At 34.9% G+C, this 26,858-nt stretch overlaps 1 protein-coding gene across 3 annotated transcripts in view; it reads left to right on the top strand.

Moving 5' to 3' along the window:
* The window catches only part of Syn2 (Syntrophin-like 2), a 94,348-nt gene that overhangs the window by 18,480 nt on the left and 49,010 nt on the right, over positions 1-26,858 (top strand). The window lies entirely within an intron of this gene.

Genomic DNA, 26,858 nt, shown 5'->3' with positions numbered 1-26,858 from the left:
ACGGTTGGTATTGCAGATGGGCGTAATCGGACCACTGCCACGCCCACAATACGCCATTAATCAAAAACAAATAACTTGACATAACTAAGCTCCGCAATAAGATACAAAAATGTTATTTGGTACACAGGATCACACTAGGGAGGGGCATCTGCAGTTAAAACTTTTTTTAAAAAGTGGGCGTGGTCCCGCCTCTAATAGGTTTAATGTGCATATCTCCTAAACCGCTAATGCTATAATAACAAAATTCACTAGAAGCAAATGTTTTTAGCACTTCTATTGACGGTGTGAAAATAGTTGAAATCGGGTGGCAACTCCGCCCACTCCCCATATAATGGTACTGTTAAAAACTACTAAAAGCGCGATAAATCCAGCACTAAACACGCCAGAGACATTAAATTTTATCTCTGAGATGGTATAAGATGACTTTATAGGAACCGCGTTCAAAATTAGACAGTGGGCGTGGCACAGCCCACTTTTAAGTGAAAACCCATATCTTGAGATCTGCTCAACCGATTTCAACCAAATTCGGTGCATAACGTTCTTTTCATGTTTCTATGTCATAGTGTGAAAATGGGCGAAATCGGACCACCACGCTTACTTCCCATGTAACACCATTTTCAATTCCATCTGATTCTTTCACTTTTCACTATGCAAATCAGGTAACAATGATTATATCGGGGTAAAACTTTGCGTGAATAATGCAATTAAAGTATGCCCCCTTGCGGCCAAAAATTGTCTAAATCAAACCAAAACTGTACAATCCCCTAAGTGCTAAATATATGGACCCCATTGCCTATAGTTGACCTTCTACCGAAAATATCAGTCAATCCACAAAGAAATCTCAAACGAGTATACCATTTGACTTTGCGAGAGTATAAAATGTTCGGTTACATCCGAACTTAGCCCTTCCTTACTTGTTTTATTATTATATTTTACATGCCGTCAGCAAAAATTATACTAAAATCATTGGAGGGCTGATTGCCGTTGTTTTTTGACATTGTCCAGATGTACTTGAAAACTTAACATATTTTTAAGCAATTTTATAAATATATATATATATAAACATATACTCGTATATTACGTAAAGTCAGCATTTTAGGCACACACTTTTATTAGAAAAATACGCTCACTCAATTTCATTAAAATAACTAGTATATTGGCCGCTATAAGTAATATAAAGTCAACTGGAAGTACGAAAATCTTTTTAAATGGTATATAGCGGCTAAGGGAAGTACTTGCCCGATGCAACCAACTTTTGACGCAAGTGTATATTATTGTATTGTCAAAGAAACAATTTAACTGAATTTCAATTTTATATCTTACAATACGACCGATATTTTTGGCAAAAAGTCAGCCATACGCACTGGGGTCCACATATTTGGCGTCTGGGTTCTGGAAAAGTTATAGTCCGATTTCGACAATTTTTGAGTGTAAGATGAAATATTATACCTACTTTGAGGGCACTATTTTTGCAAAGTTTCGTCCGGCTACATTGATTGGTTCTGGATTTATATACTAGATAGTGAAAGAATCAGATGAATTTTAAAATTTTCACACTGTAATGTAGGAATGTCAGGATAATATTACACACCGAATTTGGCTTGAATCGGTTGACTAGGTCCCGTGATATGGATTTTCACCTAAATGTGGGCGGTGCCACGCCCATTGTCCAAATTTGACACCGACTCCTATAAAGCCCGCCTGTATCATCTCTGGTGTAAAATTTTATGTCTCTGAAGTATTAAGTTATTGAAATATCGGGATTTTAGTAGTTTTTAACAAAACCGTTATATGCGGAGTGGGCGGGGTTATAATCTGATTGTATCCATTTTCGCACTGTCGGTTAGGGCTCTTAAAGAATTTATTCTAAGTGAATTATTTAATTAATAGTTAAGAGATATGTGTATTTAATCTATAAGAGAGAGGGGCTACGCCCATATTTTCAAAATTTTTAGCTCACGGATGCTCCTTGCTACTGCAATCCTATGTACCAATTTGCAGTTTTATATCTTTATTTAGTGCTTAATTATGGAATTTTATAAGTTTTCGGTTAATAGCGTCTATTGGGCGTGGCAGTGGTCCTATCACGCCCATCTACGAACTCGTACTTTCTTTTTTGACAAGGCTCGATTAGTTTTCGGTGATACAAACAACTTTTAGCTGAAGAAAACTATTATACTCTGTAGCAACATGTTGCAACAGTTTAATTAATGATTGGCAATTTCTCTTTTCTCAGAGCTCTTTTAATCGGTACTATATATAGTGTATAAAAATGCAAAAAAAAAAAGAGTTAAACAGAGTTAATATGAGTGGTTGAAGACATAATATATAAATTTATTTCTATACATATTCTATAGTTAATATGGTTATACCCTGAAGAGGGTATATTAAGTTTTCCAGTTGCTCTTCTGTCGTAATCGCCGTTTTCGAACCTCTATAAGATACAGCTACCTTACAAACTAACGGATCAAACTCAAGTCATTGTAAGAAAAACCTTTTATTTGCAAAGTATCTTTTCAAAATTTGGTATAGAATATTATCCAAGGTATCGCTATAAGTTCCGAGCAAATTTTTCAGACTGAACTACTATAGCGAAATTCAAGCTTACCGATCAAAATCAAGACAAATATCTTTTTATACGATAAAAAATCCAAAATTTTCGAATTTACCAGACCAAGCTACATAAATATATATATATATATCCTTTAAAGGTAAGAGCCAGTATTATTAATTTTTATTACCACGATTATCGAAATACGACTATGAAAAATGTATACCACTTTTTTACTTAGTATAACTTTTACTGACAAAAGGCTTAGGGGCTATAATCACTGGCCATTTGAACATGATTTTTCATCAGCAAGATGATGCAGACTTAATGGTTTAGAGTTTCGAATCTATACTTTTTGTTAGAAACTTGAAGTAGCTTTTAAAAATATTTGTAGTTTTATAGATCAGGAGTAGATTGGAAAGGGATAAGTGAGCTACAGGGAAGTGTATACCGATTTCCGATGTCTTTGGTGCCGAACGATTTAAAGTTAGAGAAAATTTTCCAACTCATTTTATAAAACTACCTCGGATATTGAGCCAATTATATGGAAGAAAGTCAACCAAAGTAACGAAAATTATTATAATGGATATATGGTAAATTGGTGAAAAGGCACATTTGTTCGCAATTTCCTTAAAATATCTCACATATTAATCGCTTTATTAGTATAAAATGAATCGGTAGAACGGAGATGTGTGTTTTGATTTATGTAGACTGATTTCTGCCATTTTCACGCTGGTACAGGAGGTCATATTGTAAAGCATTATTAACTTAATTTGGTTCAAATTATTTAGTAATTATAAGCTTTATATTTCTAATATTAATGCGTTTTTGTCTTCAAAGTTTCTGATGAACATAACATTTTTACGTAAACCTCGTCGTTCAAAAGTTATTTAATTATTCTCTTCTTTACTATAAGCTAAGAAAATAAATACTACATAATGTATTTTATATAAATATTCATCATTTTGAGTTATTGTGTCAGAGTTTTTAGAAGCCTTTAAATTCACTTATCAAAATCTTTCTTTCTAATCAACTCAAAATTAAATACTCTCAGAAACACCAAAGAAATTTCGACACACACACATCCCCCCCATAAGCAAATCTAACCCAAACGGTATTTAGTCTGTTTTATATTAAACCTCATTAGTCGATTGTGGCATGAATAACATTGTATTTATCCACGCATCAACTACGCTACATTCACTTATCTACGCCTGCAAATAGAAAAAGACGAAAAAAGTATTAAAATACGAATAAACTGCCTTCTATTTGCAATGCTCATTTAATTTGTAGCATGCCACCAACTCCCTGCAGCATACCACATTGCGCCTCACGTTGCTCACCAAAGTGAGCAATACCAGTAATATATATGTACATATAGAAATTTACTTATACATGCATACTTATATATATATGTATATACTATAAGCCGCGTGTAGTCCTTATAAAATACTTTCCCCGGCGCGTGTCCATAAAGTGTCTGCCTCATCGAATGATGCCTCCCGTTTTACGCAGTCGTTCGTTCGTTGAACGCAATTCTATTAACATTTTATTTATTTGCCAAACAGCACGTTTTGTTCCACATAACAACAAGAACAACAAAAAGCTTTTTCTTTTGCCTGCTTGTGGTTTGCCTTAGTATAAACAGCTTGTTTGTATTGGTATGTATTGTAAATATGCCTTGGTGAACATATTCATATCAATGAATAACTGCGTCGCGCTTAATATGCTCGTATTCTATGTCTGGAATCAATTGTTTTTGGTTTTCATTTTTGTATTGTTGCCAAGCCAGTTTTGTTGTGCATAAGTCATTATCCCATACTAAATTTGTTGCGAGTGTCAGGAGCTTCAAAATGCAAACAAAGCCGTAGCAAAAATTCTAAGAAAATATTGAACCAAATAACAACAACAAAATGTCGGATATCAATATCAAAATGCTTGAATGAACTTTGCTCTTTACTTATCTCCTCGACTTTTGGAGTTCACTGAATAATGCTAAAGTAGACGAGATTCGTTACAATTACTGTCAGCTGTCTGAAAATGTACTGGTAATTCAATACGCAGCATATTTCATGCTCATTACAACAGCACTTTATTTAGTTCTTACATAGAAAAATTTCTGAAAACCGGTTCCACTGGTATGAATTCTCTCACGCGTTTCTTATCTCATCTATAATCAATTTATAACATTATGAAAATTATACTTTATAAAGATAGTATATAGAAAATTTAATCTTTTGTGACTTAATATTTAGAACCATACCAAATTGAATTAATTTTTTATATTATATACATATACAGGTTGGTTGAAAAGCGCTCGAAATGAAAAAAATTCTGTTTTTGGTAAGAAAAATATTTTTTTATTCAATATAATCTCCCCTAACTTCAATACGCTTATTCCAATGATCCTTCAATAATTTTATGCCATCCCTATAATGACTTTTCGGAAGCTCTTCGCTTAACACGAAGGAATTGTTTCAGGTTTCTGAAGATATAGTAGTCGCTGGGAGCCAAATCTGGTGATGCTCAAGCAATTCGTACTTTAATTCGTTGAATTTTGTCATTGTTAAAACACCTTTGTGAGCAGATGCATTGTTTTGATGAAAAATGATTTTTTTGTGTTGCAAACCAAAGCCTTTTCTCACTAATTTTTTCATCTATCTCATCCAAAAGTCTGCAATAATATTCGGAGTTGATTGTTTTACCTTTCTGCATATAAGCTGAAATAAACTTCTTTGCTGATCGTTGTGACTTCACCTGCTTTGGAGCTGAACAACCAGCTTCAGTCTATTGACCTAGTCTCATTCATAGTTGTGAAATGACGCAAGAAATCGGTTTCATTCTGCTTACAACACTCCAAATTATGGTAAGACATTTGTTTTCAATACAGTTTATGTTGAATTTTTAACGTGTGTGGCGATAACTTTTCAAACAGCTTTTTCATATTTAATTCTCCATGTAAAATATGAAGTACTCGTTCGTAGTGCTATTTCTTGGTGAGAGCAGAAGCTTTTGAACCAACCTGTATAGTGTGTTTATCCAGAAAACTTCTAAATTTAGTCGATATCGAAATATAATGCTGCAGATATTACATCTTCGAACAAGCGAGCATCTAATTATTAGTTACGCGTAAACTATATAAATATACATATTAACAATTAGGATAAATTGAAATAACATTTGCGGGAAAGGTGTAATTCTGCATCTGGCGCGAGGTAATAGCCAATAGATTTGCCAGCAGGTTTGAATAAGTAGGGATTGTTGTTATGAACATTTATTTTCTTACACTTTATGTAGTTTATTTTATTTTTATACCGGACTTATGAAATTTTTACGAAGGCTTAAACATTCACTTGACTTTCTAGTTGATAAAACCGGCTTGGCGATGAAATCTACTTATTATTTAAGGGACTAAGAAGGCTTAAAATATTTTAATATTTTTTTTGTTAGCAAATCTTTATTACCAAAACGTAGTAATTTTGATATCTGTTATAGGCATCTGCCGGTTTAATTTTAATTACTGGCAACAAATTCTTGTTTATGATATTAGGGATGATTGATAAAAACGATCAAATATTACTCTTCATCCTCTGGACAAATTTTATGGTGAACCGTGGTGGTTGAAATTAAAGCAATGAGTGCCTAAGTTTACAAACGTTTAACTTTAACGCCTGTGATTATTTAATTATGCGCAATTCACCATTAAGATCATTAAGGCCTTCAGCATCATGCCAAGGATTTATCAGAATTTTTAAAAAATATTCGTCATAACGCTTGGTGAATCGAAAAAAGCGAACATTATCTCTCGTGCCTGATTATTTCTATTTTAAATCGGACATATGAAATTTTTTTGTAAAAAATACATTTAACTTTTCAATCTTTAAAACTGGTTGGGTTATAGAAGCATATATTGGTGAACTATAATGGAGAAAAAATAGGCAATGATGACTATTTTCACATACATCATACATAAGTTCATTTATTGTGGTCACTTGTGATGCGCCACTGCTAGATTGCCGGATAATTTCGAACTAATTTATTTGGAAAAATAACCTCTGAATTTGGCATATAAAGTTTTTCACGAAGCTTGTAACTCCAAAAAGCAACCTTCAGACACCATATACGGGTTAAAACAATGATCAGCATGATGAGCTTATTCGATGTAGCCATGTACGTCTGTCCGTCCCTCTGTTTATAGATATGCCTATATCCTTCAGTTTATGAGATATTGTTATGAAATTTTGCACACGTCCATTTCTCCCCACGAAGCTGCTTACTTGTCGGAACCGCCAGTACCGGACCACTATAGCATATAGCTGCCATATAAACTTGCCGATCAGAATCACGTCCTCATACAAAAAACTTGTTTATTTGATGAAATATCTCCACGCAATTTGGCATGACTTATTATCTAACTCACCGTTATAATATTTGAGTAAATTGTTCAGATCGGAATTCTATAGCATAAAGCTGCCATACAAAATGACTGATCGAACTCTAGCCCTTGAATGGAAAATATATCTTCATGCGATTTGGCTTAGGTTATTATCCAAAGTATTGCTACAAGCACCGAACGTTATAATCAGATCGAATCACTATAGATTATAACTGTCATTCCAACTAATCGATAGAAATCTGAATAAAGATCTTTTTATACCTTTCAATGCTATATGTAGTGTATTAAAGCTTCGGTGCAGCCGAAGTTAACGTTTTTTTTTTTGTTTGTTTGAAAAAAAAAAAAGATTTGACATCTGTAAAATTTACAATTCATTCTTCTTTCAGTTTTCCGTAAATTTATCAATATTATACATAGTTAGAAGAATTACATTTTTTCAAAAAAAATATATGTGACGGTAAAAATCTTTGTATATATGTCCACTTTTTTTGACAAAATTTTTCAAAGAGCTCATAACACTATCTATTCTGATATAATGAATATATACACTTGGACAGCATTTTGATGCTATAATACAATTGCATGTAGTGTCTGAAAGTAACTAACAACCTCTGGGGGGCTTAACTATAATTAAGTAAAAATCAATATGAACTATAACGTTCTTAATCGATACATATAAGTGGAGTCTACAGGAATTTCTACCCGGTAGTTATAATAACATTAAGGTTAATTATATTCTAGCTACTGTTATATTATTAATATATCAACTATTAAATCATAACCGCTTACATTGAATCAGTCACTCAGTCATTAAACATTTATATAGATACACATACATATGTATCTCTTTATATGTCATACATACATAATTACCAAAATTTGCGCTGCTATGGAGAGTATATATATATAATATATATGTAGATTATTATACCAAACCATAATTTGCAGGCAACGTAATTCTCTGCTACGATAGTCTCGTACATATGGAAGAATTCGCCAAACATTTGAATGCTCCGAGACATCTTACACGCACATACTTGCAAATCATGCCGTTAGAACGATGGCGGCAACGATTCATGTGACAGCATACCGTTACAAATACACACATATACGAGTATGTACACACAAACACAGTTTTAACCACGTAAATAGCATTTAATGCCCGGAAGCTGGACCAGTTTCAATGGCTTAATGTGTACACACACACACACACCCTTTACATACATGCATATGCTTGTACAAAGAACGTTGTGTTCACCGCACCAACTACACAGCTCTGGCAACCACAGATCGAACTACATACATATAAGCAGAGCGAGCGGAACTGTAGGGGCTGGCGCTGCTTTCTGGTAATACTAATACGCTTATTTAGTTGACTGGTATGGCTCTCCGGAGTCCAAGCCGGCGAACAGCTGCACAGCAAGGCAGCGCACGACACAGGATTCGCTGTGATGCGGCAGCATGCTGTATTTCTATATTCCACTACGCTCAGTTTATGTTTAATTAAAGTTTATAATGTCGGCGTGGCGTGGCGTTGCAACTGTGGCGGAGGTAGTAGTCCTAATACTAGTGCACCCAAGGCGCCGCAACGATAGCATCTGTGATAATATAGAGATATCAGTGTGTGGTTGTGTGCAACCAGGCGAGCAAACAGCCAACGAGCTACACACACACACACACTCTGCACCAATACAAGTAAGCGCCATAATATTGTAATTTTGGGCAGCACAGGAGGTGGCTTTATAGAGAAGTGTAAAATTTATCAAGCTGCTTGCCGTACACGCGATTACTATGCAAAAGCTTTTATTAGCACCCGTTAGCGCTGTGGGCGCCGACACTCATCGTATGTACTCGTATAGAGGATAGACTCGCTGGCGCTGTGCGTTGTCCACACGACAGCGTAGACCTTGTTTACAAACATAAATATCTACATGTAGCGAGAAATCTGTATTTGACATTGGTGCGTTCCTATTTCAAGTCGCAGCCATTTAATCGTCTGGTGTACCCGGTGTAGGGAATGATTGCACGAGCGAAGCAATAAATATGCAAACAAATGAATGAGCACATCGGCGAGCCAACAAATTGACGAAATGTTGCACAGTAGGGTAGAATGAAATTAGTTATTTTACAATTTTTTTTTGTTTTTAGAAGCTATAGAGAACTTTTCTTTACCATAATTTTATATATAGAACAATTTTTCTCTGGAGATTTTTTCACCGAGTTTTTCGTAGATTTAGAATTGTTTCATTAACTCTCCCCTCGATGAACGTTTTTTTCCCACATCGGAGACCCTGCATTGTATATATAATATAAATGATCAGCGTGACGTGCTGAATCGTTTTAGCCATGTCCGTCTGTTTGGCTGTGCACCTGTCAGTGTATACGTGAATATTTTGAGATATCATTCTGAAATTTTACACATGTACTTTTCTCTCTAAGGAGTTGCTCATTTATAGCATATATATATATATATATATTTCATAGAACATAGCTGCCATACAAACTGACCAATCAAAATAAAGTTCTTGTATGAAATGTTTTGTATTTTGAAAAGATATTTTCACGAAATTTTGGTACAGTTCATTATACAAGCCAATGCTACAATTTCCCAGGAAATCGTTTAAATCGCACTAATTTTGCATATAGCTGTCAAACAAAATGATCGATCAACAATCAATTACTGTATGTAAAACCTTTGTATATGACGAGATATCTTTGAGAAATGCACCTAAGAAGAGTATTATAGCTTCGGAGCAACCACGTTTTTTCCTGTTATATATAGAATAGAATATTGTCTAAGTTTTCTAGAAAATATTTGAAATTATCAAACCTACAAGAATCTAAATACCTACCAGATTTGTAATGGATTCAAAATGCAATATCGATATATGAAATCCAACTACAGGAACTTTCTGGCTTCGCTAGGATATATCTTTAACTGCCTACACATGATCATTTAAATATTCTGTCGAGATCTAGTATTTTTTATAACCGATTTTTAACCAAAAATGAAACACTGTGCTTCTAAAACAAATTCGCACACAATTTCACACAACTACCATTTCGCTAGTCAATGCCAAGAGAATTTCGGCATACGCACCACACCCACACACACTTTTACAAGTCACAAGGTTTTATTTTAGTTTTGGAATGCAAAAATTGTCTGCGACATGTTTGGAATTCCACTATTTTATTTTGTGTGCAATACTGCGCTGCACACTTCATTATTTCCAGCAATATGAAATGCGAAAAGCTTTTGCGTTCCAAGTTTGTTAGCTCCTGCAGCGTTGTTATTGTTGTTTGACACAATTATTGCAATTGCCATTGTTTGTTCCACCGAATTCTATTGCTCTCCCAGCTGCTTTGAAAGGAACTCTTCAATACAGTTTTGTGAAACAAACAAGCAACCGACCGCACAAATGAAAACAACAATAACAATCATATACACACACATCCACGCAAGAAGCAGCTTTATTGGCACTGAGATGCGATTGCGTTGTGGTGGTGTTATAATTTCGACGAAGTGCTGACATGACTACTAATTCCTGGTGGAATATACTATTAATATGTATGTGTGTGCATTTTTTCTAATTTTTTTGTTGTACCTGTCTACACCACAACAGTTTATGTGTGTTTGTCACAACTACAACAATAGACCAGCGTGACTTATCGACATGAAGTTGCAAATTTACGCGTGCAATCTCTACTCAATTGACTACAGTCTGCTGATGTTGATAATGAAGTGTCTCTGAAGAATGAATTTTTATTTGAATGAAGTGTGTTGAAAAATATGGTATACAGCATTGTTTGGTTGCATGCAATTATTTTGTTGAAATGTTTCTCGAACATTATATAATATTAAGGTTATGCAAGGATCAGCTTGTCACCGAAAAGCGTCGAAACGAGAGCCCTCTAACAAGTACTTAGTTTCAACGCTAATGGCGCTAAAATCGCAAGAGAAATTCAATTGCGACTTCTGTATGTTTTCTAACTTGAAAAAGTCACTTGCCACACAAATATTTTAATTTATTGAGGATGTGTTGACTGCCACGGCGGCCTAATTTGAAAACCTACAGAAAACATAATATTCAGATGGAAGTTATACGATGGCTGGATCTAGTGTATTGAACTAGTAAGAAAGCGTGCTGAGAAATGAATCGCAATTTTTGCAAATTTCTATTTTGTCCTTCATGCTATAAACTTATTTGACCCGGCTCGTAAATCCCTATATACACATATCATATATAATCAAGAAGTTCCAAAAATTAAATTTATTACGGAAAGCAAATAGCTTAATTTTTATATCCTTAACTGGGTATATTAAGTTTGTCACGAAACTTGTAACATCCCGAAGAAAACGTCGGAGACCCCTTAAACAATTATATATATATATAAATGATAAGCATGACAAGCTGAGTCAATTTAGGCATGCCCGTCTGTCTGTATATAAGCGAACTACTCCCTCAGTTTTTGAGATATATATCTGAAATTGTGCTCACATCCTTTAAAGCTGCTCATTTATCGGAATCGCCGATATCGGACGACATAGCATTTAGCTGCCATACAAATTGAACGTTCGGAATCAAGCCCTTGTATGGATAACTTTTTCGTTTGACGAGATATTGACGAGAAATTTTGGCATGGATGATTGCTAAAAGCAATTATAAAATTTCCGAAGAAATTTTTCAAATCGGATTACTATAACATATAGCTGCCGAACAAATTGACCAATCAAAATCAGGTCCTTGTAAGGAATCTTTTACATTTGTGAAGGGTATTATAGCTTCGGTGCAACCAAAGTTAACGTATTTTCTTACTTAGTATATCCTATTAAATTAAATTAAGCAGTTGCGGGTCTATACACATAATTTCTTATAACCAATTGGAATCAATTTGTCATATTAATACTACATTTCCGCTTCCATTACGCCTAGTCATGTTTTGTTGTATTAATTTTATGCCTGTCATGCACAAATCCGGCTAATATTGCCAAACTTATTCACATTAATACATTTTCCCCCAAAGCACATAAACACGAGCTTGCAAATGTGCAAAGGTAAATGTCTGCAGACAACCAAATTCAAACTGTTAAGCATATACAGCTTCAGATGTACAAATATAAGTCATGCCAAACGCTTGTCTCACCGAATTTGCTAGCAATTCACCCTCAACCGCACTTAACAAGTGGATCTGAACATAACTATAAATTTACTTATAGATAAGTAACAGGTTTTCCAATAGGGATAATATGATTTCTAGGTGTCGTTTCGGCCAATTCATGATCTGTAATTTTTTTTTATTGTATTCAATAAAGGTTTACAATTTCATCATTGAAAGATATACGCAAGAACAATATTTACAAATTATTCAATTTTATTATCAAAATAATCATACTCCAATTGCAAATTTTCGTGCGCTTTTGCCATTTTAAGGTCGTCATAATTTTGCGGTATATAAACAAAACTGTCGATTCTGGTGCAAAGAAAATCCACAAATTATTCATCAACAATCATAACATTCACCTAAATTGACAATTTGGTGTGGCTTTTGGTCTGGTCATCGGTCCGTACTTCTTTCGAAATGGTAAGCGGTATATATCGATGATAACCAACTTTACAAGTATATGGCTGCAATTGGAAGAATATATGGTTCCAACAAGACGGGGCTACGTGTCACACAACACGTGCAACAACCGAACTATTGTGAGAAAAGTTTGGAGATTCGATAATTTCAAGAAATTATGACATTGAATGGCCTCCTCGAAATTGTGATTTAACACTATTAAACTACTTCTTGTGGCGTTATTTAAAGTTATTGGTCTTTAGCAATAAGCCAGACTCTTTTCAAGCGTTAGAAGTCAATATTGAATGTGCTATTCATGACATACGACTTCATTTAGTGGAAAAAATACTCGAAAACTCGGTTCATCGAATTCCTTGTTGCAAAAGAAGTCGTGGAGGCCATTTGAATCATGTTATAGGATTCAGAACTTACTAATATCGACTGTACATCATATTAAATAAAAAACATTTAAATTTCCTTAGCAATTATAAATTTTTTTTTTTTTAATCTTATCACTCTTATTGGAAAACCCTTTATTTATGTGCTCTCAGCCGCTTAATTCCCATTATACTATTGATATCTCATATAGTCACATACAAGTATTTTGAGAACCGGAAACAATTAGATATCCAAACAAAGGTGCTTGACTTTTAAAGCAGTATTAAATTATATATTTATTGCGACAAGTGGCCAACATATACTATATGAATATATTATTAAACAATTCAAATCATCTCATTGCGTTGATTTCTACATTGAATTGATTAAACCTTCAAGTACTGTAGCTAGCAATGTTCGTAGAGTTATTGGTTTATTGGTCTCAGAAGATAAAAAATATAAGTGAGTCACCTGATAAGTCAATAACCAATTTCTATTTTTATAATTTCAAAACGAATCTTTATAGTCGAATAAGTTTATTAAAACACTTGCAATACAAGATTTCAAAAAAATTGTTACTGACCCGCAATAAAAAAGTATATTCTATACAAAGGACTTCAATAAGTTGTACTCATAGCATCACGACAAAAAATAATCCCGTCACAACACGTTATACTTGTTCCGTGATGCATTATTTGCCAAACTTGATCAGAGAAGTAAATTAACCCAATATTTTACACAAAATAACTACGATCTCACCTTCAGAAACATGTGGTAGTTAAATCGGCAGCATACAGAGCATATGCTGAGGGCGACAAAACATTATAGCGCAAGTTCTGTGAATGCCCGGATTTAATCCGTTAAGGCGTTTTATCTTCCACAACTGTTGAATGCGTTTAGTGTGTTAGGTGGGCACTCAATGACTGCATTCATGCATTCTTTCGACAAATCAACCAACCATAGCTTTATAAACAACTGGTGAAATAATAAATAGTTTTACTTTTAGTAACATTTAGCTCAAATATAGAAATCGTGTTGCATTATTCTTACATTAATTGGTAATTTAAGAAATATAGCCACGATTCGCGAAGCTTTTACGCACACTGAACAAATAATCGGATTTAATACTAAATTAAAATGTAAAAATGCACATAAATAGGCTTCCACGCAAGCAAATACTTCATCTAGCTACTTAATTAATTCAACTCATTACTAATTGGTGTTCAGATATATGTACCTAATATCAGTTTTCCGATAAATAAACACATTACCGCTTATTTTGATAGACTTATTTGGTACATAAACATTATTCTCATATTAAAATAGACTGAAGTGTGTTAGAAGGCTTCCGGAAAATGCAAAATAAGCTCACTAGAATATTAGCTAGAAAATCGTAGCATGACATGCACAAAAATGCAGTAAAGCATGCAAATATTTGCATATAATCGATTACAGTAAACCCGCAATAAAATAAACGCTATTATATATTATATTTTAATAACCACAATACTGCTTTCTAATACGCTATACAGGCAACCAATTAAACTTGAAATAACAACAAGAACTTTAAGCATTGCTTAGGGTTTCAAATTTTCTCAGTAATTGTTAGTGCATGCTATCTGGGAAACACTGTGCATCTGTTTGTTGAACCGCAAACCACTTAACGTATGCAACGCGGAAATTATAATGAACACAAAGCGTTGCATCAAAAATAATATTTGATTATCATAAACATCAACACACTAAGCGGAAATGCACAGTGTTCGATACACGTGTCCATATGTTGGCATGCTGTTCATTGTGCTCCGATAACAACATGATCAGAAATTAATAAAGCACAGCATTCGACACCACTCAAAATGGAATGCGTATAGCTGATGAAGCCAGGTGGCTGCACATTGCATTTTACACTAACACAAGCACATATAACACATATATATATATGTATACACCTAATCTTATAGAATTAGAAGCAAACGCATGTTTGTTACGACGGCGGCATACACTTCCGCCTTAATTCAAAATCAATTTCGAAAATTTCATTGGACACAATTTTATTAGAATTGGCGTTCTAAAAGGAACAACAACAATTCGAATTATGAGTGGTGAAGTGGTAGCTGATGCTGAAGATTAATTGCTAGTTGAACCTAATCCTTTGTTGTGAACTGTTGTGGTTTTCGCAATTTCATTGAAAAAAGTCGAAAGTTCGAAAAAACGTTTTGAATAGATTGAGCTGCGCAGTTTTGAGAAAGAGCATTTGTTATTGATGGCAGGTAATATGAATGCAGTGCATATACATATATACAAGTATATTTTTCTTTCATCTATGCAGGCATTATAGTTTCGCAGCTGGAGATAGCTACTAAAATGCGAACAAATTTGAAACTTGTTGACAAGTGTTAAATAATCAAATTCGTTAGAATCAATACTAAATTCAAAATAATTCGAATTAATACAATAACAATGCATTTTGAGTGATAAGAAGAAAAATTCAGTTTTTTTAATGTTTAAAGTATTAAAGAGCAAAAGTATTGGAATACTTGAAAGCTCGAAAACAGTGTGTGAATGCTCATTTTACCTCCAACTAAGAGTGAAACACGGGGCAAAAAACATAACAACTGATGAAATTTGACCCGGACTGGTTTATTTAAACTGCGCACGCCAACCGTGTTAAAATTCTATAAAATAAATAAATAACTTATCTAATTTTTTATCAGAACTAAAACTCCTATGTTATATTGGTCTCTTAAAACATAGTTTAAACAAGCAAGGAAGGGAACTACGTTCGGGTGTAACCGAACTTTTTATACTCTCGCTACTTGCAAAGATCAAAGCCTGAGAAACATCTTCAGGTGGTGGCAAGACTTGAAACAGTATTGCCGTGATTTCAACCATTATTTCTGAATTTAATTATATCATATCATATTGACCGATAGATGCGGTATAAAGTAAATCGGAAGTTCGAAAATAATTATGCTAGTTATATGGAAGCTAAGAGAAGGTGTCCATGAGGACACTATTTGTGCAGAGTTTTACTCTAAGAACTTTATTGATTTGTATACTCCTAAGTGAAAGAATCAGATGGAATTTTAAAGTTTGTTATATGGGAAGTGAGCGTGGTTGTCAACCGATTTCGCTCATTTTTTTAAAGGAGCAAAATTGGTTTAGTTCCTCAGATATAGCATTCTATCTAAAAGTGGACGGTGCCATGTCCATTGTCTAATTTTTAACCGGCTCCCATAAAGTCCTTTCCTGTCATTCTATTGTAGTTGTAAAATTTATTGAGGGTGGACTCATTTATTTAGTGAATTATCGCACTATTAGTAATTTTCAACATAACTGTTATTTGAGGAGTTTTCATTTTTCAGTATTTAAAGAAATGCTGAAAAGACTTCCTCTCAGTGAGTTTGCTAGAGTTGGCTTCTGTAGTTTGGAAGATATGTACTTTAACCATTTAGGGACAAGGCCACGCCCACTTTAAAAAATGTTTAGCCCACAACTAGTGTTTTTAGCCTCACACTACTCGGGTACCAAATTACAGTTTTATATCTTAATTAAGTGCTTAGTTATAACCTTTTATAGGTTTTCGTTTAATGGCGTTTTGTGGGCGTGGTAGCTTTCCGATTACGCCCATCTACGATTTTGTCCTCGTTTTGTTTGCCAAGCCACACATCCCAAGTTTAATTATGACATCTCAAGTTTTACTCAAGTTACAGCTTACACAAACATACAGGCGGACATACATCCAGACATCCAGATTTTAACTCGTCTCCTCATCTTGATCAGTTATATATGTTATACTTGTATATAGGGTTATATATTCCTATATCTATCTCAATTAATTTTAGATGATACCAACAATCGTTAGGTGAACAAAACTATTACTCGGTAGCAACATGTTGCAAGAGTATAAAAATATGTAAAATACTAGATAAAATCATCTACAATGTCCACTAAATGCGCTTAAAAATTACGAACCATACCTCGTTATTATAAGCTGGACAAGAGTACGGCAAACATTTCTTCTCAGCAAGTATAAGCGTACACATATGTATGCAATATTACATAATTACACACAACCAAGAAATAAAATTACGAAATTCTGAAAAACCTACGCATTATTCACGCCTCTGCGTTCGAAACTTGTTGCCGTCCAGTTGGCTGGATTGCGTGTGCGCATTGTCCGAATGTCATTTCTGTGAAATAGTTTTCAATACACTCTTCGAGGGTCAATAAACTACGATAGCTGTTTATATTTAGAATTACAACTCCTTATTTATTTGTTTACTTTTGACTTTGAAACAAGTTTGCCAACACTTAATAGTGAGAAGTTAAGCAAAAATAGATATTGCATGACTCTGCTGCGTGAAAGGAAAGTTTTATGCTTAACTAAGAATATAGTAAGGCATAAAAATTCAGCTACACAAGTGCTAATTTTGTGAAAACATAATGAGGTTGCCCAATTATTTATTAACAACTCTTTCAGCTACTTTGATAGAAGTTCTTAAGTATATGTTTAATAGCGTTTTCATCTTCAACATTATGCGCGGAATAACATTTATTTTATGAACCCTGAAGATTGCAGCTGCAGTGAAAATTTGAAATTACTTAACAACATTTTCACACGACTATTTCTAGATGCTTAAAGGAAAAACGTCAAGTTTAACTGGCAAATGGAATATAAAACATATAAGATGTTCGCGTAGATATAATATATACATATTTACCTATGTGAATGTGTAGAGAAATTTATACAAGTCAGTTTATAGCTTAAAGCATATGTGTAACATGTTTTAATATGTACATCTTGTGCGAAATATATTGTATATATGAGTAGTAGCACCATAGCTGTGCATTCGTTTTTATCACATTAATATGTGTCGGTTATTTTTTGTTTAAAATCATAGGCTAAAATTTCGTGCATAAAAAACCGTGGCAACGTCCAATGAAGACCATCTTGTCTGTTCAATTTTCTATTACCTAAGCTAACGTAATAAAACATATAACTTAAATAGACAGTTTACCGGTTTTTTATATCCTGTCTATCCATCTGTCCTTCTGTGTACGAGGTGAGTTCAAACAAAAGGTGAATTTTGATTTTTCGCGCGCTGTGTATATTCGAGTATCGATATTTTGTTTTTGTTATTGTATAATCGGACACATATGATTATTCTGTGCTTGCATTAAGAGCCAATTTCGATTAGTCGTTTGTTTTTGACAACAGAAACGGTTAGGAACGTTTTTGTGTGCTCTTCGATTTTTGACTTTTGAAAGAATATGTATTAAATTTTGCGTTAAAAATGGAATAAAGTGATCCAAGGCACTTGAAATGTTGATTGTGGCATTCGGTGAGTGCACTTTGTCTCAAAAAATATTTATAAGTGGTTCAAGTGCTTTACAGAAAGTCGAGAAGATTCGAGAAGATGTTGATGACGATGAGCATCCTGGAGGTGTGACCACGTCAACAAACGAAGAAAACATCGAGACAGTGAAAAAAATTGTTCTTAAAAATCGTCGAATCACTATTAGGGAATTTGCAGACGATGTTGGCATATCCATCGGTTCATGCCATTCAATTTTCTCGAGAACTCACACATCAATGCTTATTCGTGATTTCTTGGGCAAAAACAAAACCTTAATCATGCGTAAACAATCGTATTCACCAGATTTGACTCGTTACGACTTTTTCTTATTCCCAAAACTGAAGAAACCAAGGAAACGAAAGCATTTTGCTACAATTGATAATCGAAAAAAGAGCTGATGACCATACCGAAAAGCGCATTTCAGAAGTGCTTCGAGGATTGGAAAAAACGTTGGCACAAGTGTATTATATCCGAAGTATTATATACTTTAAAAAAAATTCAAAATTCACCTTTTCCTTTGAGCACACTTTATATAAGCGAACTATTCCCTCAGTTTTTGAGATATTGAGCTAATAATTTTGTAGATGTCATTTTTTTCCCAAGAAGCTGCTCACTTGTCGATACCGCCACTATCGAACAACTATAGCATATAGCTGCCATATAAAGTGACCAATCAAACTCCAGTTCTTGTATGGAAAACTTTTTAGTTTCACGAGGTATCTGACCAGCTTGTGCATAGATTATTGAATGATATTGCAACAATCTAACAGAACAGAAATTTCAACATTTAATTGAACCATATACTGGGGTAAATCTTTACATGACAATTTGCTTAACTATACTGAGCAAAAATGTCCAATGAGTGTATTAACTTGCAAAACATATTTGATAGCCATCACCTAACTCAATGAGAAAATCAGAACCACTAAAGAATAACTTATGATTTATATCCACTATGCCATACAATACAATATTTGGGCAATACCAAAAGTATGAACGGGTTTTGAGGGAATGAGGCTTCTCATAAAAGTCGCAACCGAAATTCCAGAATACTGAAACGAACAAAACTTAAAACAAGCAAATACTCTCAAAACATTTAAATTATTGTTTGCTAATTATTTTGGAACCCCGATATCTATCTGATCTAATTGCAAAATATATATGCACTGAAAGTGTAAAGGATTCGGTAACCTAATAAAATTGGATTATACAAAAAAAAATACAAAAGTGGTAATTGCATTAGGGAGAAGCTAAAGGTTTTTTTTGCCACGGATCACGTCAATGTTTTATCATACCAAAATAAATGTCTGCCTTAATGAAATGTAAACATTTCATAAATAATTTTTCCCCCAAAAATTTCAAAAGTAAAATAAATCCATATTTTTTATTGAAATGAAAACGTACTTAGGGTCACCCGGGCATTCTAAACATTCATGAATCCGACCTTTTAAGATCTTGAAGAACGCAAACAAAAAACAATACTACTCTTTCATTAATATAAAATATTTTATATTATTTATTATTTACAACATTTATTCCCTAATTATTTCAGTAAAACTATTGGTTAGGCTCCCCGTCATGCTATACGTGCCAAAGCATTCGAGTGTTGTATTTCCTTTTGCTCCCAAAGTTTTGCATTAACCATATAACTTGATCAACGTAACATACGTACATGTACAATATATACGAGTACAAATGTATGCTTTCACTTATGAAAACATGTTAAAACTTCATTATTCCAACTTTTCTCATATTATTTTACTTGTGGTTGGCTGTGAGTAACTTCTGCAACCTCTGGCAAAGAGTTTCCGGTCAATCATACTTACAAGCGTATGAATATGATATATGCCAGAAGAAGAGGTTGCAGAAGTTACTCACTGACACACATTCGTAAAAATCAAGGCCACCCTACGGTGAAGATACGATACACAAAGCCCACGAAAGTTCATAACTCACGATACTTTTTAAGCAAACCTCGTATTTTGGCCAAAACGACACATTAATGGTGCCGCAGCTCCCAAAATCTGGCGCCCTGTGACATTTTTTTGTTCCCAAAACTGAAAAGGCCTATTGAAGCACGATGATACGCTACGATTGTGGAGATAAAAAATGTATCAAAGGAGGAGCTGAATAATTATAAGTATATACCATAGTGCTTTGAAGATTGGAAAAAGGCTGGCATAAGCGCATTATATCTAGAGGTTATTACTTTGAAAGGGACAAAATAGATATTCATGAATAAATAAACACTTTCTTAAAACTAAAGAGAAAATCGAGACTAGTTCTAGGCAAGAGCAAAAATTGTGGAAGACAAGCCCATGAATAGTTCAGCTATGCTATATTAGGGACATGTATTAGACTACTAGTCGAAGTTGGTATCCAAACAACTTAGAGAGATTGAACTATTTCGGACTATTATGTGTATAAAAAATAATCCCGAAGCTAGTACCTTGCAAGATCTTGACTAGTTAGAGGCCAATTAATGAACATATCTATAAGGAACGAACGAATACGAATACTGATTGTTTCCGAACTTGGATCTGGAAACGAGAATGATCTATGATTAACTAGTTCTCGTACCAAAGTTTTTTAGAAGGAGCACTCCAGTTTTTACAAATGATTTCGGGCAAGTAACTGCCGCGGTTGGCTCGAACAAACCCCAGCCGAGATTCCACATTTTTGACCATTTTTGCAGCATTTGGTGCCGTATGTCAGGAATAACTCGCCAAATGCTTTCTTCCAAGTCAATAGTCTAGGGCTTATCTGCGTAGACAAGCGACTTCATATAACCCCACAAATAATAATTCATCGGTGGGGACCTCGTCACAGGCCCTTGAAGCGATATAATGCGATTGTATCGTTGACTGTATGGTGTATAGCGCTGTCTTGTTGGAATCAAAGGTCGTCCACATCATCATTCTCCAATTTAGGCACGAAAAAGTTATTAATCATGGTTCTATAGCATTCCTCATTCAGTGCAACATTATTACTAGGTCACTCGTGTCTTCTTCGATGCTCTGCGTCACAGCAGCAATAGCGTCTGTGGTGTGCACTCTACGGAGTCCTAAGGATGCGCATTATACCCTAGAGTAAACGTTGTGCGAAACCGAGTACAACCAAATAACAGCTGTCAAAAAGACCAACTCCAAAAAAAGTATTGCCTCATGCGAAACCACACGTCTAACAAAAAACACTCGTTAGAAATAACTAATGTTCTTTTGTATATATATATATATATATATAGACGCTAGATACATCTTCTATATTTATTTCCACAACTTCTGCATAAAATATAATTTCCGAGAAAAGTTTCTGGTAAATATAAATGTTACTTCTTTCGAATTTTATACCAACTATTTGTTGGCCAATCTTCCATACCTTGTAATTGAATAGGTAAATGAAATTGCAAACGGTTCAGCAGCATTTCTGTTTTATTACAAATATCAATTTATTGAATCGATCATAAAGCAAATGGATACATCGTGTTTTTTTTTTAATATTTTCTTTCTCATTGCACAAAACCCATTAGCTATGCTCTTAAAATGGCAAACGACAGCTAACGCTGCATTCTTACATTTCCGTGTTGCCGCTGATTTGATTTGCTGCTGCAGTTTCAGCTCGAACGCACTTGAATCACCAACCAAACGAAGTAATTATTGGGCGCATTTTGCCCATCACTGACAAACACAAATGAACGTCAAACAGACAAAGTGAATAAGGCACCAGCTAACGAGTTGTGATGCAACAAGCCAGCCCTTCACTGCCATACATTTCCTTCTCGACTCACTCACTTTGCATTCCATTTCGGCTGAAATGCTACAAAGATGCTGCGACAAGTACATTGTATGCGGCATATACATGTTTTTGTGTATGTATGTGTGTTGGTGCACTTACATGAACTTTCGTAGCTGAAACTTTGCTAAACAGTAAGTGAATGAGTTGCCGTGTAAAAGCCAAGAGCTTACATCGATACGAACAGAAAGTGTGTTTCGCATTTCTTTACATGGCATTTTCTTACAGATATTTGCTTATTTCTACATTTTTGCATTAAATATGTATGCAGCAGTAAAATGTGGGTAGCTCACGTATTACATAATGCTTACATACATACATACTTACTTACGTACTTTACTTCATAAACGGCCTCGCATTCTGGCGCGCAAACCAAAAGTGTGTAGTTACAGGCACACAAATATTCAAAGCAGACTCGTACAAGGTATATTTATTCCTCGAATGTGCTCCGGGGCATAACTAAGCAAATGTGCAATGGCATCGTCTTTTGCGCGTTTTATTTATTGGAGCATACACTCGAGTTTTTAGATGAAATTGCCATCGAGCACATCTGATTAAGGTCGTCAAAAATGCAGATACCTCCACATTCATGCATCCATCAGCCCTGTATTAGCTCAAATTTGCTCAGCTGAGTGCATGTAGTGGTACGATTAATAAGCAATTTCATAAAAGATATTTTATCATAAAGATTTGAATTGTTCTTGGAAAAAAATAGAAGAGGTTCGCAAATGTTTTAGAATTTAAACAAGAAAAAACGTTAACTTCGGTTGCGCCGTGGCTTATTATAGCCTTCACAAATGCAAATGATTACTTTCAAGCAATTGATTGACCATACGAGCACTTGGTTCCGATCGTTCAGGTTGTGTGGCAGCTATATGCTACTGTGGTTCGATATCGACGGTTCTGACAAAGAAGAGTTCTTTGCAGAGAAAAGAACATGTGCTAAATTTCAGATCGATATCTCAAATACTTTGGGACTAACACGCGTATATACAAACAGATGGATGGATAGACAAACGGACGTGGCCAAATCGACTTAGCTCGTCATGCTGGTCATTTACTATACATACATATATATTTTATAGGGTCTTCAACGTTTTTTTTTTTTTGGTATTAAAAACTTCAAGACAAACATAATATACGCTATATAATATTTAACCTCTGTGCTTTCATGCAATACTAAAAAATGGTACTTCTAAGCGAATCATCTTATCAAAACGGCACACAAAAGTTTGCACTGTGGCTTGCCACCATAGAAACTACTGTCTTTTTGCACCTCATGTTCACACATATTTATTTTTTTTTTTTTTAAATTGCAAGTTTTCCATAATTTAAATTGCAACAGCTGCACTTACACGCTTATGGCAACCAAACAACTTGTTTACAAATGGAGTTATAGTTTAATCCCTCGTAAAATTATAAGCTCATTTTATAATGTATAACAATAACAATTTAAAAAAGTTGTACCACAAACAAGCGAGCGCAGCAAAACATTAAAGCAGTAATAAATTTGTATGCTTTGTAATAACATTTGGTACAGCTAACTGCTTAACTGCTGGCGATAAGTAATAACTATGACAAACAACCAACGTGGAATTAAATTTTACGCGATTTTTCCGGTACAGAAGTTGTACATATATACTAATACAATATGCAAATAAGCTCGCTTAACACAACAAAGCAATAAGGAATTGTTTACTTTAATAACTGTTGGCGTCTTCTTGTCGCCACCAGAATTAGTCACTAATACTATGCAGAATTGTATAGATACAATATCTATAATTAAGGGTTGTTCAATAACTATTTAGCGCATACAAACACACACAAATATTTCAAATAATTGATTTATTTCGCAACAAAGTATCACTTTAGTTCAATACAACTGGCACAGTGATGCTTCAACTTTTTACTTCGTGTGAAAAAGACGTTTTTTAAAGGTCAAATCTCTCCCGGCGAGTGACTTTTACGCGTTTGCAAACAGAACGTGGGCACACGTGAACAAATCGGGAGAATATGGTGGATGTGGTAGCAATTCGTAGCGTAACTCCACCAATTTGGGCTTGGCGCCGGCAGAGATCTCGCCAAATAGAACGTTTTTTGGTACATTTTTTATTGGCTCAATAATTTGGCATAGTAGACCCTTGTGAACGTTTTGTCTTTCTTATGAAACCTGAAAAACAGTACTCATAATTTTTCGGATCGATAAGACAATTTTCGCCAGATGAAGTCTACTGCTTCCACTGTTAAACATGGTGTGTCCCCTAAAATGGTAATCAATCTCTTTACGACCGTTAGGACAGTTTTCGCCATCATCGGAGCAGGTTCGCCAGAGGAAGTCCACTACCTGGACTAATTAATTTTTAATCAGCGGCAGCGATTAAGCAGAGTAACTGCATAGGGCATCCAAGCGTTCTTTCATTTCTCTGAAAGATTTTCTTTCAAACAACAAAATTCGAATCACCTCACATATTACGCTTTTCAAAATTTTGCTAGCAATCTGCGAACGCGAACACGAACTCTTCCCACGCGGTTAATACAAAACTACGCGTCCGATTCGAATGAAAGTTAGACAGTAATCGTTTAGGAGAATTGTTTGGCTACCATCCTCATGTAAGCGCGTAAAGTTTCAAGTCGGTTTATGTAAGCAAGTGGCTTGTCGAGGTTAATGTTGGCACATATCTGTCTGAGATGCTTTCAATCAACTTCACTCAAACTCACTACACGACCAATTTCATTGTAGGCTGAAGCAGGAAATAATTGCCTTCAAATCTGTAACACTAGGAACTCAAATTGTTCGAACAATCACATTAAACACATACGAGTGTATCCGCTATGTTTCGGATATAGACAGCACGCTTTGCACACACGCTCAATTAACCTCTGCTTGACATAATGGCGCCGCTCACAAATTAGCACAACTTTTGTTGTTGTTGTTGTTGGAAGCTGGTAGTGAGCACCGAAATTCCTTTTTGCAACCACACTGTATTCACCTCCTTCATCACAGGGTCACAGATGTGTTTGGTTGTGTGTGTGTGTGTGTCTTTCCAAAAAAAAAACAAACTGAATTATATTATGCTGACAGTGTCAGCAAACGCGTCGCTGACAAAGTTTACAAACACACTGTCATTTCCCCCTGTCCCTTGCACTATCTCTATTCTACTCACTTAAATCCATGCTCGCACATACAAACACACACACACAGACACTTACGTGCATGCATTGCCGTTGACCTAAATTCGAAAGTTAAAGCGAGTACGCCACTGAAAGCATAACAAATATCTGAGTATGTTCAAAGATAAGCGAACTACTCAAAAGGATATACGATCACACACATACACACACACGAGCATGTAATCATACACGTATGCTTATTTATGCATTTACTTATTTATTTACACGAGCATTATATATATATACGTATACTAGTCTAAGCAACCTACACACAGGCGCACACACACACACACGTAGACCTAGTCAAGCGTCTGCGCTTCGAGACATACGCAGGCATACTTGTGCCATAATGAGGCTCATGAAAACTTTAGTGTCCGATAACAATGGCCCCAACAATGTACAGAACAATAAATAAATCAAGAATAACAACAAAGCATATAAGTAATGAAGCACCTACTTACACACACATACAGCCATACAAATAAAAATATATTTATATAAAATGCAAGCGCTTTCAAGCAACTTCTGCGCTTAGCTGTAATTGTAGCTGAGCTGTTGGCGCCCACTTTCTAGGGGTCGCTCTAAATTGCTTATTGTTTTCTTGCAGACACTTGAAAATTGTGTGTTCTTTTTTCGGTTTAGCAGTGCCAAAGCATGTTGAGTATATAAAACAGAAAACAAAATCAAAATAAATAAAAATGTTTAAAAATATGAAGCCTAGTATTTCTCAAGAATAATGGTAAAAGATAAAAGACAAAATACGCCATATTTTACTATTTTTCTTCGCTAAAGGCAAAAATGAAAGCCAGGCGGCCGAATATGTGAATGGTGTTTATGGTCTTGATACTGTAACGGCCACTCACGCGCAATTTTGGTTTCGTCGATTCCCTATTTTTGATTACCAAATTATTTTTAATATCAAAGATGCATAACACTTTGGAAGACCAAGTGTCAAAAATATTGATAAAATAATGGATATCGTCCAGTCCGGCGGATATACACATAAGCACTGTTTCGATTAGCCAGAAGCTAAGCATTGCACAAAAAACCGTTTGAAACCATTTAAATAAGGCTGAATACGAAAAGAAGCTCTATCTGTGAATTGGTGTTGAATGACAACAAAATCATCTATCTATTATGAAGGTTACTGGTGATGAAAAGTGGGTCACGCGGTGAGCCATCGCAAACGGTGGTCAGGCAAGATTTGCCGGTCAGCAAGGTTTTGCTATTTGTTTGCTGTATTTGGCAAGGAATCAGCTACTTTGAGCTGCTCCACTATAGTCAAACTCTAAATCGGACCTATACGAGTATATAATGTCAACAATTATATGGCCCAAAAGCGATCAGCTTTGGCGAATAGGAGAGGGCTACGGTTTCATCACTCTAACGCCAGGGTATACCATATACACCAATAGTGACTCGCTAAAAGCTCCGTGAACTTGGCTCGTTAGTTTTTATGCATCCATCTTATAGACACGAGCTGTTAACAAGTGATTACTACCTGTTTTTGTCTATGGAGAATTTTTTTGCTGTTGAAAAATGTTCCTCTAGTGAAACTTGTGAAAAGCGGATGGTCCAGTTTTTTTTTTCAATAGGGACGAGCTTTTCTACGAGAGTGGCAATAATATATTTCCTTCTAAATGGC

Source organism: Bactrocera oleae, chromosome 4 (genome assembly GCF_042242935.1).
Source record: "Bactrocera oleae isolate idBacOlea1 chromosome 4, idBacOlea1, whole genome shotgun sequence".
NCBI classification, from domain to species: Eukaryota; Metazoa; Arthropoda; class Insecta; order Diptera; family Tephritidae; genus Bactrocera; species Bactrocera oleae.
This window is presented reverse-complemented; position numbering and strand designations above follow the sequence as displayed.